Source organism: Micropterus salmoides, unplaced genomic scaffold, assembly GCF_014851395.1.
Source record: "Micropterus salmoides isolate LMB-PRFRI ecotype aquatic unplaced genomic scaffold, ASM1485139v1 Ms_hic_scaffold_4, whole genome shotgun sequence".
Classification (NCBI taxonomy): Eukaryota; Metazoa; Chordata; class Actinopteri; order Centrarchiformes; family Centrarchidae; genus Micropterus; species Micropterus salmoides.
In genome coordinates this window covers 21,270,977-21,292,207 of record NW_024043372.1, presented here as the reverse complement: position 1 = coordinate 21,292,207, position 21,231 = coordinate 21,270,977, and the positions used below count along the sequence as shown (strand labels likewise).

General features: G+C 38.5%; 1 long non-coding RNA gene across 1 annotated transcript; it reads left to right on the top strand.

Moving 5' to 3' along the window:
- The first annotated feature begins 2,902 nt into the window (after positions 1 to 2,902).
- Positions 2,903 to 12,857, top strand: LOC119885412. The gene is made up of 2 exons (XR_005441337.1): positions 2,903 to 3,057; positions 11,238 to 12,857. It is a non-coding gene; the product is annotated as an uncharacterized LOC119885412 (long non-coding RNA).
- Positions 12,858 to 21,231: the final 8,374 nt, after the last annotated feature.

Genomic DNA, 21,231 nt, shown 5'->3' with positions numbered 1-21,231 from the left:
GGGAAAAACACTATTTTTCCACACTAGTCTGCCTTTTGAAATGCATGTATTGTATATTTTTTAACTCCCATCATCATTCAGAATCATACCATCATTTTCATAGAATATTTCTGGGATTCTCAACAAAACACCTGAAGGGAAATGCTTGGTTGGCACTCTTGAAGAAAACAATCACATTTCCATTAATGAAAGAAGATCCATGGTCTGGATACTCGTTTCCCACCTGATGGAGAGCTTTGGTGAGAAGTAAGTACTTCTCATACATAGATTAAGCATATTAATGGGAGCAAATTTTTTACTGATGTGAACTAGGGCTGAACAAATATTGAGGGGAATGATTTTTAGTCACATTCAAATTTAAAAACATTGTACAGATTTAAATAAAGATGCTTCATAAGTCTCTAGAATGCAAGATGAAACATATCTCTGCAGCACTGCAATATTTAATTTAAAATTGTATTTTGACACACATTTTACCAACACACATCACCTCCTGCAATTTGAAAATTGCATTATTAATCAATTAAATTTTGATTATTGTTCAGCCCTAAAGTTAATCGCTTCTGGGTTCAGTTGATGTTGTCTGATCTATGTGACCTGAGGTGTGGTACCAAAATTTGTGTTTAAAAAAGCTTTATATTGCCAATTTTGTTTTAATAAAAATTATACTATAAAATAGGGCTGGGCAATAAAACAATAATGATAATTATCGCAATATAATTTTCCTCAATATCAATATAATAAATGTTCAATATATCATTAATAAATATTCGGTTTTAATTAATTTGAATCACAAAAAAATTAGCACTTAATTTGTATAAAAATGTTTATTTTGTTGAAAAAAAAAGAGTCCTGAAAAAAAGGTTAACTAATCTTAATTGTAGTAAAAAAATTGTTTTGAATGTTCTACCTCAGACTTGTTTGGCATCAAGTGTTTGTCCCATTCTGACCATAAAGAAAAGTTTAACCACATAATTAACCATCTGGTTTCTTCAATTTTCACTCAGGAGCAGAAAACAGCCTTTAAACTTGAAAGTAATAATGATTTGACAAATCGTGATAATTATCAAACGATGTGAAATGTTTTTATCGTGATAACATTTTTGGCCATATCGCCTAGCGCTACTAAAAAATGTCTATTTGTAAGTCCAACTTCAGATACGAAGATAATGTTGGGGTCATCCATAGTGGCTGAATTTCCATGTCTGAGGGACTGTCATGGCACGGACTATGTAAGTACAGTTACTACCCACACATGAACCTACACAAAGCAAATGTGACAACCCCCACACAGGAGTCAGCTTCTATGCCTAACGGTGTATATATACAGCACTCTGTTGTCACTGTTGTTACTATAAAACATAACATGCACAGAACTTAAAAACTTCTCAGATGGTAAAAGCAGGTAGACAGATGGTTATAACATCTTGCAAATATAGTCAACAGATGGTAGGGCTGCATGACATGAGGAAAATGTGCAGTAACAGTGGTCAATATTGCAATAAAGAGATGACTTGCAATAAATAAACTTGAAGTGTACAAATTAGTTGCCTGGTTGGTTTAAATTCAGAAAAGGGTTAGCATTGAATATTTTAAATACAACTAAATATTGTTTCCAGAGCAGCAACATTAAAGTTTAAAGCAGCAAAGTCAGTATAAGAACTCAAACTAATCTAACATCTAAATCTAACCATGTGCAGCACTGTAAATGTCACTGGCAGAGAAACTATTTAAGACTCAGTCAACGCTCATGGCCGATTGAGCTGAAAATTGATAGAATCCGAATGATCCTTTTCCCTAACTAACACACTAAAACCTTTTTGAGGGGTGGGGGCAATGAAATTAAGTAACAGTTATTGTCATCTCTTAATTTCAGGGTTGCTGCTGGTTCTGTTCCTAATGTTTTTTTTGTTTACTTTTTAAACTTCAGGATGCAGGGTTCACTGAAAAAATGAACTTTGTCGTATAGTAAAATATATTAAATTAACTGTCATAATTTCTACATTGTAATATCACGTTTCAGTGAAATCTGCAATTTCCTAAGTAAATGTTTAAATATTTACATGCAGAAAGACCTAAAAATACTAAGTAAATTGTAAGCAGTGTTACTTGTTTATGTTTGAATCCACGCATGCGCCTTTGGACAAATGACCCGCTCATTTTAGCGGTATTGTAGAAGAGCCATCAGGCCGGTGTGACTGATCTGTGGTGTTTGAGACGGGGGTGCTTCATGACTGACTTTTCTTGGGCGTAAGTAATTGCTATTCTGTTTTACATTGTTATCAATGCTGTCATTTTATTATCTACTAGGGAGGAAGAAGAAGTGCTTGCCCCGCCCTGGGACTGCTGCCATGTTAACGTTTTTACCAGTGTTACAGGGTGTGGTGTGTGGACAGAGAGGACCCAAATGCAGCACTCTGAGGGAAGGAGGTTTGAGGGAAAAAGGGAGAGAGGGACTGGAGTGGAGGGAGAGGAGGACGTCGGGGAAGCACAGGCACGGGGGAACAAGGAGACAGGGGGCCAGGGAGCCGGGGAACACAGGGGCCGAGGAAGCGAGGAGAGGCGGGGGAACCGGGAGGACGCCGTGAGGGAATTCCGAGGAGGAGTGGGCCAGTGGATGAGCCCAGCCGAACGGAGGACGAGGGTGAGTGTACCTGGGAGGGAAACAGACAGCGACAAGGCACAGGGTAAATGAGGAGAAAAAAAACAAGAAACATGGAAGCCTGAACACGGAAGTGGCACCGGGTATGGAGCAACGACGATCAAGCGAGGGTGGTGTGGAGAACCGGGGTTGAAATACAGGCAGTCATGAGGTGATTATTGGCAGGTGTGGCAGGCTGACGAGGTGGCTGATGGGATGCAGGTGCAGGTAGTTGGCTGGGCTCAAGAGCAGAGGGACAGAGAGAGCACACAGGGGAGAAAACACAGGGAGGCAGGCAGAGAACAGAAAACAAAGGAAAAAAGCAGAAAACTGATAAAAAGGAGAAAAAATCAGGACACTCACCGTCAGCCGGGCTGCCAACACAACAACCAGATTAGAAAAAACAATGTCGATGTGTAAGTTAACTTATCCAATGTTAACTTATGCTGAAATGCTCTTTTGTTTATTTTATTTCCATAAAATAAAGGTAACGTTTTGGAAGTTGCCAATGAGTTGGTAAGTTGAAGAGTAACCTAACGTTAGAGGGAGAGATATGTTGAATGTAAGGCGGTATCCTGCTAATAATAATATAACAGTAAAGTTAAGTTAGCTAGCTAGCTTAAGTGGTCACGGAAAACAAGGGTCCCAGAAATGTAGTTTCGGTCCAGGACTGCGGAAAATGTAGCCTACGGGGTTGTGCCCAGTGCTGCGGCGGGCATGCCGTCATGTTGCTGTGTACATAGATCAGATGTGGTCATTAATGTTATGTTACCACATATTTTTGCTGAATCTCAAGAAATGCTTTTTCTACTAACGTTAAGTGTAATAAAATATTGATGACTAAACGTTAAGAAAATATATAAAGTTACTAAGAATAATTTATAACATTTAGAATATTTCAACTGGTGATAGGAAAGCTCACGCTGCCGGTGTAACACCGGTTTCAATGGGGAAGTTGTTAATGTAACGTTACCAGATCAGCTTTAAACATGCTGGCTTGGCAGGTAAAATGTGGTTTGGTATTGCAGCACAGCTGACCCTTTCATTTAACTTGTAAAAGTGTCTAATGTTATAAATAGTAATGTGTAGTGGGACAACGGTGTGGATTTGTGCATTTTATTAAATAAATTTGGAGCTACTCCAAATCCCTCTTTTCCTCTCCCAGAGAGGAGCAGGGGGGTTAAAGATAAACAGACTGCTGAAGAGACCCCAACGGAAGGGGGGTGGAAAAGTTGCTTTCTCTAAGTGCTATCCTTGACCATAAAACTGGCACCTTTTTGATCTATGAAGCTGATAAAGCGGTGCCTGACTGTTAAACTGACAAAAGGGACACTAACCAGCGATTAGCATTTCCATGAACAGCCTATCAAAACTGCCCCTCCCACACATGTAACCGTGGCAACTGACCTTGCTCTGTGTTTCATTACCCCATCAAAGGGATACTCCTTTTTTCACCAAAGTGTGACATAACCCAGGAAGCTGCAGTCTCCAAAAACTCAAAGCATTTAATTAAGTTTAATTAAATCTTTTAGTTACTTGATTACGTTTGCCTCTATTTGAGTAGTTATGTTACCATGTTGTTGCTATCTGTTGCTGATATTAGTGCGGAAAAGAATCTAAATAAGTTACTTTTGCAGTGTTTTTATTTTCAGCAAGACACTCCTTCATCTAATGTGTAATCAATGCTTGATCACAATACTTTCTCACAAAATTCCTTTAGAAATGATGATAAAGAAATATCATAATATACTCTTAATCGCCAGCTTGAATTTAAGGCTGAATAACTAAATTCCCCAGTTCCTAAGGAGAGATGGTCTTGGATTAATCTAAGCTTTCCTCATGTAACCTGAGCTCCCTCAAGTGGACGAAATAAGTATTACACACCATCATCGAAATGCCGTTAATGTATAAATGTCACCCACTTATCCTGACCAATAATGTGACAATTGTTTTCCTGTTACCAAATGCTTAACTTAGAACGGTACAACCGTTTGACCATTGAGGTTTGATTGTGGAAAATATTTGATTATAATACGCGCAAATAGATTTCTTTTCTTTTAGACATTAAGTTTAGAAAGGCAGTCCCTCGGGAAACCTGAAATGCCCTCTGGGGAACCACGCCCCAGGCAACAAAAGAGCGACACGCGAGGTCGCTCGCTCTCTCTGCTCTTCTCCTCCCCTCGTGCCCTGGTCTTCCACTCTGCTCTCTGGACGCTTCGGCATGCGTCCGGCGTGCCTCGCCAGGCAACGCCTAAGAGGTCGGCCAGCGCAATAGGCCTTTGTTCGCTTGAAGCTACACACGCGAAGTGCCGCGACATCGATCTGCCCCTCAGTTTGTTTTATTTTCTTTCTTTCTTTTGTTTTGTTAAAGTTATCAGTACGTTAAGTTACACTGGACTAATTCAGGAACGACCAAGTTCCATTTTAAGCTTTTTCGTCGAGCCAACTTCACCGAGGTCAGACCAAGCCACGTGGTCTCGCCAGCGGCAACGATGGAAACCTGATAACAGCTGAATTGCCAGACGGAGGACGGCGTTTTCTTCAGACACGGAGAACCCCGGAGAATCCCTAGCAAAAAGCCAGGATCGGGCAGCTAGCGTGGGACCCGTGCAACAGGCCACAGCAGGCCGTCGACAAGCCGTAAGACCTAACAAACATTCTGTAGTCAGAGATGTCCCGTAATGTTAATATTCAATCAAATTCAATCAAACCTCCATTGCTCATTGTTCAGCCATTGTTTATTTTCCCTGTATTTAACCACCCGTTTATATCGCTTTAGTTAACTAGTTATAATACTTATCTAGTTATTAATAAATTCACTGTAATCAGGAAACTGTGTGTGTTGCCTATTTCCACGTCCCTGCCAAGAGAATTGACCCTTTAGATATGAGACTGACTGATTGATTTAAGATAATTATTAGCGATTATTACCTAACTGATCACTAGTAATAATTGTATAATTATTAAAAGCTACCTAGAGGTCCGGAGACTCTAGATTATAACAACTCCGGTGGTGCCCTGAAACGAGGAATATTTTTTTGATTTTATGAATATTAAAATTCATAATTGGGTATTAATTCTCATAAATTTATTACAATTCATAACTAATTTAGCCATGCGACAAGTGTAATATTGTTTTTTAAATTACATTTTTCAGTTTCAAGCACTCGTTCTGACAAGTTTAATTGTATACCATACCAAGCATTGTTATGGAGTCTGCAAATTGCCTATTTTAGAAACGTCTAGCCATTCTTTTAGAAAAATGTGTAAGACATCTTTGTATTGTGGTATTGCTACCAAATTCGAACTGGGTTCTATGGTAAAAAGTATGATTCCACTGTGTTTTGACTTAAAAATGCAACCTGCTAGCCAGCTAGTGAAGTGTAGTGTAAATTAAGGGCAGCTAGTGTAGTGTAAATTGAGGGCATGTTGGAAGGAGTGATTATAACAACAATGGTCTTTTTCACTGAGTGGAAATCTTTTTTTTGCATTTTCAAATTTTTTTGTTACTTAATACTATTTTTTTCACTGTGTAATGTAATTTAAAATTGTGGCAAAATGTATTAAATCCTTGTATTAATATCATAAATTGTCTGTTTATTACAGGGTGAACTTACTGTTTGGACAGGCTGGACGGTGGACAGTAGGTCTAAGGACAAAAATGATTGCTCAGATGAAGGCCAAGAGAGGTGTCGTGAGAACGAAGCTGAAAATCACAACAACAGTTATCTCACAGCGCTTTTCATAAAAGAGCAGGTCTAGACCGTACTCTATGATGTTATTTACAGAAGCCCAACAATTCCCACCCAGAGCAAGAACTAGGCGACAGAGGCAAGGAAAAACTTCCTTTTAAGAGGCAGAAACCTCGAGCAGAACCATGGCTCAGGGTGGGCGGCCATCTGCCTCAACCGGTTGGGGATGAAGGAGAGAGAGCGAGAGAGAGAGGGCAAGAGAGGAACAGAGAGAAAAAGAGAGGGCTGGAAGGAGAGAGAGGGGAGAGAGGCAGCCTACACAATATACACACACAGAGGTACAGACAGTAAAGGTGATGTTGCTATAGACTAAATGAAAAATGGTAGATATTTATAGTAGTGTTAATGATAACAATCGTAATGTTAATGATTATAATAACAATAATAATAATAATAATAGGACTAGTAACAATAGTCGTTGCGGCAGAGGGTGTCGAGGAGGAACACGGGGGCAGCAGGTGACCCGCAGCCACAGATCCAGACTCCACAGATCCAGAGCCAGAAAACCTGCAGGAAGTGATAGGAGGAGAGAGGAGAGGGACGAGAAAGCACAAGACTACTGGAAAGGGGAGAAATTGTGTTAGTAACATGCAATAATGGGATGAGGTTGCATACAGAGGGAGAGAAAGTAGAGGAGAGAGGAGCTCAGTGCATCATAGGAAATCCCCCGGCAGTCTAGGCCTATAGCAGCATAACTAAGGGATGCTTCAGGACTCACCTGAGCCAGCCCTAACTATAAGCTTTATCAAAGAGGAAAGTCTTAAGCCTACTCTTAAATGTGGAGATGGTGTCTGCCTCCTGAACCCAAACTGAGTCTACTTTTGGAGACTCTAGGAACCACAAGTAACCCTGCATTCTGGGAGCGCAGTGCTCTGGTGGGGTAGTAAGGTACTATGAGCTCTTTAAGATAAGATGGTGCCTGACCATTAAGAGCTTTGTAGGTAAGAAGAATGATTTTAAATTCTATTCTGGACTTTACTGGAAGCCAATGCAAAGAAGCTAAAACAGGAGAAATGTGATCTCTTTTCCTGGTTCCTGTCAGAACACGTGCTGCAGCATTCTGGATCAGCTGAAGAGTCTTAATGGACTTTTTCGAGCAGCCTGATAATAAGGAATTGCAGTAATCCAGCCTAGAAGTAGCAAATGCATGGACTAGTTTTTCTGCATCATTTTTAAACAGGATGTTCCTGATTTTCGCAATATTACGTAGGTGAAAAAAGGCGGTCCTTGAAATTTGCTTAATGTGAGACTTGTCATGATCAAAGATAACTCCAAGATTCCTCACAGTGGTGCTGGAGGCCAGGGCGATACCATCAAGGGAAACTATATCTTTAGATAATGCATCACAGAGGTGCTTAGGCCCCAGAATAATAACTTCAGTTTTATCTGAGTTTAACATTAGAAAATTACAGGTCATCCAGGTTTTAACATCCTGAGGGCACATTTGAAGTTTAGCTAACTGATGAGTTTCGTCTGGCTTGATCGATGGATATAACTGAGTATCATCTGCATAACAATGAAAGTTTATGGAATATTTCCTGATAATATTGCCTAAAGGAAGCATATATAAAGTGAAGAGGATTGGTCCGAGGACAGATCCTTGTGGAACTCCATGACTAACTTTGGCGTGCATGGAGGACTCATCGTTAACATGTACAAACTGAAATCGATCTGATAAATAGGACTTAAACCAGCTTAGAGCGGTTCCTTTAATGCCAATGAAATATTCCAGTCTCTGCAATAGAATCTGATGGTCAATGGTATCAAATGCAGCACTAAGATCTAATAAAACCAGTACAGAGACAAGTCCTTTGTCTGATGCAATGAGGAGGTCATTAGTAATTTTCACCAGTGCTGTCTCTATGCTATGATGAGCTCTAAATCCTGACTGAAAATCCTCAAATAAACTATTGCTCTGTAGAAAGTTACACAGCTGTTTAGAAACTGCTTTCTCCAGAACCTTAGAGAAATGGAAGGTTAGATATAGGTCTATAGTTGGCTAAAACATCCGGATCAAGTTTGGGCTTTTTCAGAAGAGGTTTAATTACAGCAACTTTAAAGTACTGTGGTACATAGCCTGTTGATAAAGACAGATTGATCATATCTAGTATAGAAGTGCTGACTAAGAGTAAAACATCTTTAAGCAACCTAGTCGGGATGGGGTCTAAGAGGCAGGTTGATGGTTTAGATCAGGGGTATTCAATTAGATTTCAAAGAGGTCTAGTTAGAGAAAATTTCCTGAAGCAAAGGTCCGGAACATCAAAACGACGAACTTGCGTTATCATTCAGTACTATAACCTATAGTTGTATCAACACATGTTTTTAGTCAACAACAGACTGTCAAATCAAAAAATATTTCAGTCAGTTTTCACATCAAACTGGAGGGATAATAAATAATAACTATTCAAATAATAAATTCTAAATTTAAGTAAACTAAAGTGCCTAATTTTTAGAAAAAATGTAATAAAAAGTGTAGCTTGAAGTGATGAAGTGTAGTCTTAACCAATTTTATAATAAACACTCAACACATCATAACAAATGAACAGCTGTAATGCCTCCTCTTCTTTCATTTCCTCTTAGAGCTACCACTTTCCTACTTTCTGTTGTTCAGTGAGAAATGTGAGCTCCAGCTAGCATATTGGAGATCTATGAGATATTCTGGTTTTGAAATGCCCGTGGGAGGAATGTACATGTAAAATCTGTACATTCTTGATTAAAAGTCATGTGAAATCTCTTTTATCTTTCGTCTCCTCAATTCGGGTGTGTTTCCAAAACATCTCTGGTGAATCTTGCGGACTCGACTCGCAAGCATCGGTATGCACAGATTTGATTGGCTGAGCAGCGTCACATGAGACGATTGGAGCACATGCGATTGGTCTGTGAGTTTCCTGGTCCTCTAAACCAGTACAGTAAATGCTAGAAAAGCTGCGCGGGTTAAAATAGAAACGCTCCGTCACGAGGTAGTAAGTCTCAATAATAAATGGGCTGTAGGTCGGCGGTCCGGAGAGGACGGCGGCTGGGTCCGGATCCGGACCGCGGTCCGCCTATTAGTGACCTCTGGTTTAGATGAAGAAATTATTGAAGTTAGTTGGTAAAGATTGAGGGAAGCAAAGCAGTCTAAACATATATCTGGTTTTACAGCTGTTTCTAAGGTTCCTGAGTTTAGAGATAAGTTGGTGCCAGTTGAGGGCAGATCTTGGTGAATTTTGTTTCTAATAGTTAGAATTTTATCATTAAAGAAGCTCAAGAAGTTGTAACTACTGAGAGCTATGGGAATACTTGGCTCAATAGAGCTGTGACTCTCTGTCAGCCTGGCTACAGTGCTGAAAAGAAACCTGGGGTTGTTCCTATTTTCCTCTATTAATGACGAGTAGTACGCTGCTCTGGCATTACGGAGGGCCTTCCTATAAGTTTTAAGAGTATCTTGCCAAATTAAACGAGAAGTTTGGTGGAACGCCAATTCCTCTCAAGTTTCCACGATATTTGCTTTAATTTGCGAGTTTCAGTATTATAACATGGAGCTAACCGTCTTTGTTTTATTATTTTCTTTTTTAGAGGGGCTACAGAGTCGAGTGTCATCCGCAGCGAGCCTGCAGCACTATCAACAAGATGATCGATTTGGGAGGGACTGAAATTAGCATAGGAGTCCTCTTTTATTTTGTGACTTGATAATGAATTTAGAGCTGATGGAATTGCATCCTTAAATTTAGCTACAACACTATCAGACAGACATTTTGTATAGAAATTTTTGCCCAATGGTGTGTAGCTCAGCAATACAAACTCAAAAGTTATCAAACAGTGGTCGGACAAAGAGGGATTCTGTGGGGACACTATTAAATGTTCAATTTCAATACCATATACCAAAACAAGGTCGAGGGTGTGGTTAAAACAGTGAGTCGGTTCATGAACACTCTGAGAGAAGCCAATCGAATCTAACAGAGAGATAAACGCAGTACTGAAGCTGTCATTCTCAACGTCCACATGAATAATCCCCTACAATAATAACTTTGTCCGTTTTAAGGACTAAAGTTGACAAAAACTCTGCAAATTCAGATAAGAATTCAGAGTACGGACCAGGTGCTCGGTACACTATAACGAAAAGAATTGGTTGCAGTGATTTCCAACTTGAGTGCGAAAGACTAAGAACAAGGCTTTCAAATGAGTTATAGTTTAGTTTAGGTTTAGAGCTGATTAGTAGGCTAGAGTCAAAGATAGCTGCAACTCCACCTCCTCAGCCTGTGCCTCGAGGAATGTGAGTATTAATATGACTGGGAGGGGTGGATTCATTTAGGCTAACATATTCTCCATCACCCAGCCAGGTTTCAGTAAGACAAAATAAATCAATATCATAATCTTATATTAGTTAATTTACTAGTACACCTTTAGAAGAGAGAGATCTGTTGTTTATGATGGCGTATAGATAAGATGCTTGCCTTTGGTCTGGGAGATCTTGGTTCAATTCCCACTGTGAGACATCCACCATTGTGTCCCTGAGAAAGACACTTAACCCCTAGTTCCTCCAGAGGTGTGTGACCTCTGACATGTATAGCAATTGTAAGTTGCTTTGGATAAAAGCGTCAGCTAAATGAATAAATGTAATGTTTAAGAGTCCACCTTTAATTTTGCTATTAGTTTGCACTATTGCTCTTGTGGTTTTAATTTTTATAAGGTTTTTATGTAGAATAGCTCATCTTATGTTAAATATGTATGTTAAATTGAGCCAATCTGTGTATTTTTAGCACATGTTCATTCTGCTCCGTAAATAACTTTCAAGTACTTGTTTTATTATTGTTTTTTTCCTCAACATAAATTTTGTATTTATTTTTTTCATAAATTGTTTACAGGAGGACAACCGGAGTGATGCCACTCAACACATCCTCAAGATCCTGGTCGTCCATGGTGCTGATGGAGAAGATACAGTGGATGTATCCATCCTTCTTGAATGCAAGGAGATGTTGTCTGGATGCTGCAGTGCTTCTAAAGCTTGCATGCTCGTCACGGGAGTGATTTATGCCCTCAATCTGGCATACCCCCCCAACACTGGGGCAACATTGCACTACAATTTGGCGGTGTTTCAGAAACTTTCCCTAGAACTGGATGGGATTAAGCTGTCCCCAAAACTACAAGCTTTTAAGCAGCAGTTGCTGTCTTGAATGCTATTGCAATAGCAAGTGTTAGACCAGGGATGGTACATCTTCACTCACTTCTCCATCTTGCAAAGGATTGTAACAATTTAAAAAGACACCGTCACCTGCATTGGACCCTCTGCTCTCACACAACAACTTGGTTTTAAATGTCCACACAAAGACTTGCAGCATCCATCTCCAGCTTTGACTCTCCAAAAGACTGTTGGATGTGGCCAGATTTGACCAGGACTTTGAAAACATTATTTCTCTTTTTAATTTGGGTTAATGCAAAAATAATCACTGTGGAATGATAATTTGCCAATGTGAATATCAGTATTCATTCTAAACACGTGGTTCCAACAGTATATAATGCACTTAAAATGATACCTTGCTCTCACCTTTTGTAGAGAAAGGTCAATATGTGGCACCTTGCCTTTGAGGTGAACTTTTCCCTGTCTGTAATGTTTGCCATTTTCTGTTAACTAAGGCATCCTATATGTCTATTATTGATGTTTATGACAGATAAAACAAAGAAAAGGTTAACATTCTATATCTAAACTAAACTCTAAATTGTTTTAATGCATTACGGTTTTAATTGCGCACACAACATGCACAAGTACATAGTCTGGTTTGAATGTTGCAGTTGCCTTTTTGTTCCAGTTTTACAGTGTTTTACAGTTATTTTATTTGAAAAGCCCCATTTTAAAATATATATATTGGATGCAATGGTTTTGTATTTAAGAGCAAGGTAATATTGTCAAATATTTGCAATATTGACTGACAAAGAACAAAGAGGAGGAATTGGTTGTTAAAAGTTTTCTTGTTTTTGTCATGTGATATGCGATTCTATATGATGTTCTCTGAGGTCAAAGAAACCATTTGGAAATACAGTAAACTAGGATTGGATCATTTCAGTGACACTGAGTTCATTTTTCATAAGTTCGTATTGGTAAATGGCAGTTGGATTGTTTTACAGAACAGCATTCAGTAGTACGTTTTTTCCCAAGAGATCAGTGGAAATATACATGCGGTGTACCAGTGATACCACTGTTTCATTTACGGCTGGTGAACTTTTACATCCCCTCTTCAACATGAGTTTTGTGAGTTGAGTAGAAGTAGAACAATTCTACACGACTGTCATTCAAAATAAGAAATGGTTTTATTGAATACACCTTAAACACTTGTTTCCAGGTGTCCAAGAGATGTGAATGCTAATTGGTGTTTACTGTTCACAAAATAAACAGTTAAATTGAATTTTGTATTGTGTGATTTGTACTGAAGTACATTAAATGCATAGCAAAAATGTAAGCTTTATTAAAATAAAATGAGCAACATTTACATGATTATAGTGAGTAATATAACATCATGCAAGTAAGTAATTTAAATTATCAATCAGGAAAAATAATATGAAGTCTACTTATTTAATTCATACTAGTAAATAGTACAGGTAGATAAAATTTACTTAATATTTTGGTGACAGTGATGTTTCTGTATATGAAAAAATTTAATTGACTTTACTTAATTTGTTTAAATAAATATAACTTACATGTTCAATATAATTAAGTAACATTTATTTAGTATCTTACAGATGTTTAGTTTAGTTATAAGTAAATTTTACTTGATACTGGCAAGTGTGTTGTACTTGATAGTAGAGCAGTAAAATTTACTTAAAAAGTACTTGTGCAAATTGTTACAAGGATTTTATCAAGTAAATCCTACAAGTTATTATTTTCAGTGTTCTCCCCAGGGAGGAGACATAAACCAGCAACAGTATTTCTGGAGGAGCGCCTACGCAATATCCGGAAAAGGCTTCACCACGGTATGCGAGGAAATTCAACAGAGCAAGTGCCACATGATACCCAAATCATTTTACCAGGTACAGCAAGATGTCCTTCCATTTCATCACAAAATTTTATCTGACAGCACTTGAAAAGTCAACTGTTCCAATCTGATAGTCTCCATTATTACCTGAAGCTAGTCCTAGTATATCACTGCTTGTTAGTATTTATCTATTTTCCTGCATGTTACAGAACCAACTATAACTCCAGTTGACTGAGTGGCTGAAAAACAACATCTGGCCGCCATCTTAGGTTGGCCCACACATGCTGGAGATTCACAGAGCGCAGTTTCCTCGTTTAGTCGACACTCCGGGCATGGTGAGCTTGCATTTCATTAAGTTTTACTCAATCAGTTGTTGTTTGTGTCTTACACCTTTGCATCTTTGTCTTCTCCTGTACTTAGATTTCTCAGGATTTCTCAGTATTACACCCAGAGTCTTCTGGAAAATTAACTGAAACCTGGAACCCCATGTTCTCTGCAAAGATAATTCGCATGGCTAGGAAGGAGAAGACTGCTGACCTTCTCACCAACATAGATTCACTCCCAGCAGGTATTTACATTTTAAAAAATGGTTGTTGATTAGAGAGCATTAGCAAGACCATTGCACTTAACATTTATTTAATCAGTGGTAACTGTTGTATTTGAAAGACATTTGACAGATATTTTTATTTTACAGACAAACAAGGTGACGAAGCATTACAGCTGCTGCCAGTGCTGCTCCCAACTGCCCTTTACAAAGTGGGGAAGAAAGTGTTCCGCCCCAGCAGCCTGGAGATTCGCAAGGCCTTCGTGGATGTCCAGCCTGGGAGTCCTTTTTAATATCCTGTTCCAAAGTATTATTTACTGTGTTGCCCAGTTTGGAAAATACAGTCTTCTAGATCAGACGTCACATTTTTCAACCGAAGTCCCACAGCCCTGTTGTGTTCGCATCTAAACAGAAAGCTACTTAACCAGAAAGTAAACAAGCTAATGGCGTTGCAGCGTGCTGGAACAGCAGCTAGCCATAGCAGCTGCTCTCCTCAGCACAGAATCAGGTAACGTTAGCGAGCTCTGCTCCATTGTGTGCTTTAAGGCACAATGAGAGACTCAGCTGGGCTTCTTTGGTCACTCAGCACGTAGTGGTTGTCTGAAGAGGTTTAATACGTTTCACAACGTCCTTAGCATCACAGTGTTATCCAGTGTGTCGGTGTCAGAGAGCTCAACTTGTTGACAAACAATCTAACTTCAAACATAAAAATATGAATTTATTTAACTATTTCTCAATGTGAATAAAATAAGGCTCACATTGTAATGTGGAAATATGGTCTTTTTAAGTAAGTTTTATAAAGAAATTTAGGGACATGAAGTTTATAACCTGAATCTTGTGTTGTTTTTTAGATTGGAACTAACATGGTGGATTACCTGACAAGACCAACAACGGAGTACCCGTATGTCCGTATGCTGGGGGAGGACCAACAGTGTTCCCAAGCATTTGTTGTCCTAAACGGTACAGCCTTCAAGGCATTTTTTGTTTTTGATCTTAGCTACCCAAAAACATGTGCACAGGTTTGGGAGTTTATTCAGACAGTTATCTTTGGCATCCCAGGCAATGAATCAAATGCAATAAAATTAATGAGAGCCCAATTTGCTGTGATGTAATGATCACATTTTGCTGACTGACCAAAAAGAAAAAGATTTCAAAGTGTGTTCAGTGGTTCCAATTGTTGTGATGGTTACATATATATACCAAAAGAAAAGAAACTTGTGTTTATGTGTAATGTATTTGCCCCAAAATGTTTTACTAGCGATAATTGCACTTGGTATTATATCTATTAAGGATAAAAAAATGTTTAATAAGGAATGTATTTGTTAACTTGACATTTTGTTTTTCATAATTTATTATCGATACATTTCTTGATGCAGAACTCAACCAAAATAAATTATGTAATTTTAAACCATGGTGATACTGATAACCCAGAATTTGGGTTGTATTTTTTCAACCCAGTTTTGGGTAGGGTCAACCCAATTTTTGGGTACAAAGCATAACCCAACATGCTGGGTCAAACCAAAAAACCAACCTGGCTGGGTTAACAAGTAAAATATGGACCGACCCAGCGCTTGGTTACAAAAATAACCCATTTTGGGTTTTTTAAGAGTGCACCTGACCGTGACACAGACACCTGTCGCTCTCTTTGCTGTCTCTGTCCTCCTCGCTCAGAGATACTTTGCTCTGTTTGACTGTCTCTCTGCTCCAGGATGCTTAATTCCCTCTGAAGCGGCCGTGAGCTGCACTTTATCAGAGGTGCTGAAGTGAACATGTGTGTGGATGTGTGGTGATATTTCTGTCTGATCACAAGTATCTCGGTTTTCTACCTCTGATGAAGAGCGGTGAGCTCGTCTCATCCAGTACGGTCCAGATGGGCTCTGTGTCTGTCAGACGGTCTAAAGTTGGTAGCAGCCTACTACCCTATCAGCAGAGCAATAACTCAGGGTAATGCATAGCAGTGGGGCAGGTAGATTTTATTAAAATAGAATGACTTCATTTTCATTATAGCTCCTAGTATTATATCTGAAATTGTTATTCTGCAAATGTCAGAGAACTCAGATATGTGGGAGAGATTTTTCATGTGCAGAAAGTTTTGAACATGAGCAGAAAAGCTGCTGAAACATAGGAACTATTAAGGTGCAGGGGATATTAACTGAATTAAATGAATGAAAAAAACAAACAGGAGAAACATATCTGAAAGCAATACAGAATGCCTGATAGCCTTATAGCACTATATTACACTATATTTTTATTTTTAGAATTGTCACCTAAATTTTGTGTTTCCTTTTATATAAATAAAGACATTTCCTCTATGAATTGGTGCAGAAAAATTCAGGTGCATTCAGAATGCAGGAAATTAAGTGTTTAAAGCCCAAATTTTTCAGGGGGAGGACCCCCAGACCGCCCTCTTAAATTATTATCAGTAGTAATTGTAAAAATCATAATTAATGAATTAAAATGTAGCTCTGACAAGTGGCATAACAAGGTAGCTGTTTTTGAGGGTTGATACAAGTATGTCTCCAGAATACAGGAAATTAAGTATTTAATGTTTAAAATCTTACCCCCAGAGTACCCCCAGACCCCCCTATCAACTATTTCATCAATACATTTTTTCCCCAAATACTAAGCCTATAAAAATATAAAATATATTAAAATTGCTGTCTTGTTGTCATGGCCCCACTATTGTGCAGTAAGTCTCATGAGAGTTTTGTCAAACCCCTAATATAACCCCTTGAGGGCAAGGATGGTGTATTGGTGAGGGATGTCAGACCGATTTTGGTGTGCCGCCTGGGCCAACAATGCCGATTTTTTGTCCCAGTCCAGCCCTGCTGGGAACTGAGTCTGTGGGGATTTGTTACCCTTCACAGAGCAGGATTAGTGGTGACTGAACAATAAACTATGCTGTCCCTTGTAGCAGGCGTCGCTGTCTTACCTCGGGCTCGCCGTTTCGGTCAGCAACACCGTTCAATTCCAAGTTTTCCGTAGCCATCGTGTTACCGCGTTATATCCCGAGTAGGTTGCTCACATTGAGAGCCGCGGGGCTGTGTTCCACACTGTTGATAAAAGACTGCTGCTGTGACGACAAGAGGCATAATAGCTGCAGACGACCGCCCCTCATCATCGCTGCATCAAGCAGAGAGAGCAGGGCAGGAGTGACGCTACACTCAAGCCTGGGAATTCACCCACAGTAGCCTACTTCCCAAACACTTCCCTCAAATCCTGATGTAATGTATAAGAGCCAAGCAGTGTTTTAATGTAGACTTCGGTCGCACATCCACTCAATAAGAGACATCATAGGAAACATGGCTCTTTACTGCCGCCCTGCGTATTAATGCGGTGTTGCACTTTGAAAAAAAGAAGATGAAATCAATTTGATTTCCCCTCGACCCTGTACGCAGCAAGCGGTTGACGATAAATTTGATTTGATTAAACCCAAATGTGTTTAAGGATATGCACCATGTAAATATGTCAACTGAAATATTAAAGGCATTAACGCTAGATTCTTTGTTTCACAGAGCCCTAGAGCCTACGCGACCACATTAGGGCCCATACATCTTAAGTTTTTGATTGTGCTTTGGTAATGCAAATTACAAAAAGAAATGTTAGAGATACTGCAAATGAATTGGCGCATAGACAGCCCAAGTGATCTGGGGCTCCTGTGGCTCTAGGTTCCTTGGGCAACTGCCACACTTTGCCTCACTTTTAATCCAGTCCTGAGTATAAATTGTACTTTTAAGTAGTCTAATGTCGTTTGTTTATGTATCGTAAGGGTCTTGTTCTCAGACACAGAAGGCTGCCTGGCTTGCTTTATTTGACAAAGTATAATGCACAAATTCACCTCTTGATTACTGTATATCATCATTATATAAATCCCCCTGGGCCCACAACCAAATTCAAACCATGTAAAAACCACAGAAATATGTCTATGCAATCCACTACTCCGCCTAAATCCTTCCATTTTCATAATCTTTCCCGAGTATACAACCAGACCAGCCATATAAATGCTTATGTGTTTACCCCATTGATGTGATATGTACTATGAGCTCTTACTAGTATTTATTGCTGCTCTTACTAGTATGTATTGTCAGTTGTAGATCTGTATTTGATGCTCTGTTGATGCTTGTATGTTGTTCCTCATATGTAAGTCGCTTTGGATAAAAGCATCTGCCAAATGAATAAATTTAAATGTAAAAATTTAATTACTATCATTATCTCTAAAGTGCTCATTCATACAGTAGCCTAACGTCCCTATTCATGAGTAAAATATTAATATCAGATTTGCAGCAAATATATTGAAGTAATAAGCTTGATACACTACATGAATAAAAACACTTTTCAACCAATTTAATAATAATCTGGATCAAGCCACCAAGTTCTAAAATAACTCCAGCACAGACAGAGGAACAGAGTAATAAACACATATAAACGCAGCAGTTTGGCAGTTCTGGACGCAGAATGGGCCACATCAGGTCCTGATTCTGCAGACAGAGAAACACACATGAGCACATCGCTCTCAAACACGGCCAGGTTGTTCACCAGTCACGAGCTGTGAAACAACAGGGTATAGTTATGTTGCGTTCTCTTCTCTGGCGGACCTGGATCAGCTGTTAGCTGTTTACAGGGCTAACGCTAACGTTGCTACGTGGCTGTGTTTGAATGTTTTAATGACACAACACTACTCCGCTTTTGTCCTATGTTGTTTCCATCTCTTCACATTTTATGATTCTGTGGTATAAAACAAACTCGTAAAAGTAAAAAAAACCCAAAACAAATATGTCAAGCCTGACACACAGAATGAAAATATATTTCCCTAACCTCCACCTCTGTGACCTCAATTCCCTGAAAAAAAATCATAGACCCATTTAATTTGTCAACTTACTTCTTCTTTTCAACTCAGATAGCTCTGACAAGTTTTGGAGTTTGAACTCAACTGTATGAGTTTTATAAAGTTAAACTTGCATTAATTCATTGTGTTGACTTTGTCGTGTTGATTGAACTTGCATATAAAGTTGAAAAAAAGGTGAGTGTGTGGGGATGGGAGCTAGAGAAAAAAAATTGCCTAGGTGCTTTTGAGTTTGAGAGAAACATGTACATAATCAAATAATTATTAGGGTTTAGCGAGTACACGGCTGAAACGAGTATTCGGTACAGATACTTTTTATGAGTATCATCAGAGTAAAATGTGTCAGTATCTGTTTTGTTATAAATAGTAATAATAGGAACCTTTTTTTTTTATCAATTACTATTGTGATCAAAAACATTGCTCTGAAGCTCAATTCTGAGGCTGTTCTGTAAATAGTTTTCTAATAAATATAGCAACTTCTGATACCAATTTCAGGCTTAAATAATTTCCAGTTAGTCCCGCCCACTTCTAGATTAAGTCCCACCCATTCTGATTATGGATACAGAAACTTTGTTGAACAAATACAGATACAGATAGTGGTGTACTTGCTTATCCCTACTAATTATACACTGCAGTGTATAATTAGTCATATAAGTCATATATTCAAATTCCAACCAAAATATAGACACTTCTGTGGTAAACAAGACTAGTGCTACTGGTGGAGGCGGCGCCTGACAACGGCCTTAAGGCCCTTTCAGAAAGGAGGTGATATCTGCTGTTATTTTGAACTTTGACTGCACTGTGCACGGGAGCTTGAGTGGTGCGTTGCTCGACGCACCAATAAACTGCCCTGCCGTATCGCAAGCCGTTCAAGATAATAGCGCAGCGGTGCTTTTGTCGTGGTCTGTCTACAAGGCCCTTTATACATTTAAACTGAAACAAATTTGGAATTTAAATCCCTTAACTTGAAATGGAAAGTAATATTATAATATTACTTATATTATAATATTACTGTATATTATTATAATTATTTATATTAAAATATTATTATACTTATGTTATAATATTATAATATTACTTAAAACAACATAACCAACTTATAAGTTGGTTATGTTTTTTTAACTTTAAACTATGAGTTATAATAACTTAAAGTATGAAGTTGAAGTTATAAAAAGTTCATTTAACTATAAAAACAACGTTAAGACCACTAAAACACTGTAGTTATATCAGCTTTATGAACTTGAATTTATGAGCTCAAACAAAGGCAATCTTCACGTTAAAGGTTCAGTGTATAATATTTCTGAGGATCTACTGACAGAAATGCAATTTATTTATTTATATTTTTTGCCTCTGTTAAAGCACCATAATCTGGCAGTGGGCCAGATATTATTGTTGCCGGGCAGTTTGGCCATGGTCCAAACTCACTGAGAGAATTAATGTGTTTCCCTTCTCAATGTCTGTATAAACTTTATTTAATATGTGGTTTATAATGGACTGTGGCCCAGAAACAGTGACAGTGTTTCACACTCTTGGCTTACATTTTCCATGTTATCTGTCAGTGGCAAAGTCGCAGTATTATATGGTTTTATTGAATAATTAAGTAAAGATAATTTTAATAAATATACCTAAAGGAATCTCATTTCTTGACTGGCCACTCTCTGTCTCAGAAGAGACCTCTTTTGTGCTGTGTCAGACACCGTAGCTGTCTTACCCTCTTTGAAAGGTTAGGGGGCAGTGGTAGGCTGGATAGAGTGTTACAATTCACAACCCTCACCACTAGATGCCACTAGATCTTACAAACTGAACCTTTAAGTTAACTTGCATTTTCAAGACAGCAGGTGAACTTGCATTTCCAAGTTTAACTAACTTGCAATGTCTTATATTTAGTTATCTTAACTTAAAAATGTGAGTTGAAAGGGTGTTTAATTGTATGTTTGTTTGACAAGAGAAAGCAACTTTCCCTGAATGGACAATTTAATATATATCCATCCACCCATCCATCCATCCATCGTCAACCGCTTATCCTGTGTACAGGGTCACGGGGGGCTGGAACCAATCCCAGCTGACATCAGGCGAAAGGGTACACCCTGGACAGGTCGCCAGTCCATCGCAGATGTAATATATATAGTTGTTTTAACTCACAGTATTAAGTAAAAAAAAAAAAAGATCATTAATCAAACAAATTGTATAATGTAACAACATGAGTTGAAACAAAGCTTTTCTTAAAGTTGAGTTTACTCACATTTTTAAGGCAGCAATTGAACTTAAGTTTTTAAGTTGAAGCACCTTGATCATTTTTTACAGTGTTCCACTTTTCCCCCATGTATTTACTTTATTTATTTACACTACATTTGTAAAGGTGATACAATGTTACACAACAGGGAGAAACTTTAGATTAATACCTACCTCACTACTGTGGCAATTTGTTACAATAACACACAAACTAAACTAACCATTTAGGCAACAGTGCGGAAAGCTGTGAATGATGCCAAATTACTAATTCC